The sequence below is a fragment of the Pollachius pollachius genome, assembly GCF_949987615.1.
Source record: "Pollachius pollachius genome assembly, chromosome: 17".
NCBI lineage: Eukaryota > Metazoa > Chordata > Actinopteri > Gadiformes > Gadidae > Pollachius > Pollachius pollachius.
In genome coordinates, this window is record NC_136950.1 from 4,566,079 (window position 1) to 4,567,935 (window position 1,857).

At 49.9% G+C, this 1,857-nt stretch overlaps 1 protein-coding gene across 2 annotated transcripts in view; it reads right to left on the reverse strand.

Annotated features, from left to right (window-relative positions):
• LOC307089088 (apoptosis regulator Bcl-2-like) overlaps positions 1 to 502 on the reverse strand; it is a 13,135-nt gene extending 12,633 nt beyond the window's left edge. For both annotated transcript variants that reach the window (XM_079755190.1, XM_079755189.1), the window contains exon 1: positions 1 to 502. This exon is cut by the window's left edge and continues 797 nt beyond it. The gene's annotated coding sequence lies outside the window, so the exon portion shown is untranslated.
• Between the last annotated feature and the right edge of the window lie 1,355 nt (positions 503 to 1,857).

A 1,857-nucleotide genomic window follows, 5' to 3' on the forward strand; every position in this document is an offset into this window, starting at 1 on the left:
GAAAATGGGTGCTTGAAAAAGATTCCTCGACGAGCGCTTGGAAAGGCTTTTCATTTCTTCCATAAAGAAACAAAGGTTCTCTGAGAGGGACGATCCTATCGCATTAGACCCGCAGTCGGCGTCTCCAGTAGTGTGTCGATTGTGTTTATTCCAACCTGAGCGTTTTTAACTTCGCGTTTAGCCTTTCGGCACCCTGGGACGGCACGCCCCTTTACTGTGCTTCCTACAGGACCTCTATTCTGCGACTTTGGTATCTCTGATCAGCATTGGCGGCACACACACATCCAACGACTGCAGAACGATATCTAGATACATGAAATATCGATCCGAAGATGTTTCCGCCTTTTATCGCTGAAGGCATAGCTTCCATATACGAACTGATCCCCCAGACGGTACAAGTCCTGTAAAAGACGGAAGAGAGAAAGGGTGCAGAGGTTGAAGCAGACGATCCTGGCGAAACAAGATGCTGCAGAATAAAGGGAAGTTCCTTCGGTGGATTTTAGTGGAGTCTTTCAAAATATGGGGAAGTGACAGCAGGAGACCGCCACTGAAAGAAAACAAGGAAAGGAAACAGAGAAATAGACGTAGCCTATTGGGTTTCCTTCACCAACTGTCAACATTCACACCCACTTCCTCTTCTGCGTCACCCATTCAGCTTTCTCCAGCGCTACGGCGAGCTACTACTGAAAGTGTGTGTGCGTGTGTGTGTGTGTGTGTGTGCGCGCGCGCTGCAGTGTCAGTTTGATATTGCTTTGACCCACCACGTGTGTTTTTGTGGTTCACTTCAGAAAAAAATAAATAAACCGACTAACGACATAATTAAATACAAATTAAAAATATAGGTAGGTAATGTGACATTATTGAGGCTTATCCGTGCAATAATGGTGACCATATTAGGAAATTCATGATGAATTTGCATACCAATCACAGTCTCACATCTAACGCAAACATTCAACCCGCTATCTCTTCATATGGAGCCTGTCTCCCAACGTAGACCATGCGGACACTGCCACCTTGTGGACTTCCGAGGTTCCTACTGGCTCTGTACTTATTGTATTTCATACAATCTCTGGTACTATTTCATCCTTACTGACCGCCAGAGGCGGTGCTTCAAGCACTGAATGATCCATCTCACGCATGCGCAGGTCGAGTGTTAATACCAACAAAGTCACCTGTGACCCCTGATGAGCTCTGGACAACCTATATCTTCAGGTGACATCAGAGGTTCTGTTCCTTTTCATGTTCTCGCTTCGCAGGTATAATGTATCACCGCGCTAACTAAAGCTAAGTGGCTATTATTATTTTGATCGTTCGTTGCTGGTGGCCTTGCGACGTCTTGTCGGAAGTGCGAGCTGCTCGCCCTCCAACGGCCGCTACGGACCCGCCAAGAGGCTCCTCTAGGACTGCTGTCGCTACGTCCCCTCCAGAGGTGGCTGCACAGCTTTCATCTGGATGCCCGGTAGCACCGTCACAGGGGACTCAAGGTGTCATGCTGTTGCCTTCTTGCTCTGGCTCCGTGGAGGAGCAGATCGTTTCTTCTCCAGGGCATGCCCATGGGTTCCATTGCATCCCGTCGGGAAACCATCACAACAGAGGCCTCCCTCTCGGGGTGGGGTGCTGTGTGGCAGAACCAGACAGCTCAGGGGCTGTGGCCTGCTCGGGTCTGCTCAGAGCATATCAATGTTCTGGAGCTGCGGGCTGTGCACAGGGCATTGCAGTTATTTCTTCCCGTCCTGGGAGGCCGTCATGTGCTTGTGCGGTTGGACAATGTCTCGGCCATCTCTCACATAAACCACCAGGGAGGTACCAGGTCTGCACGGCTGTTGCAGGCATCCCGGGAACTCCTGTTGTGCCAGC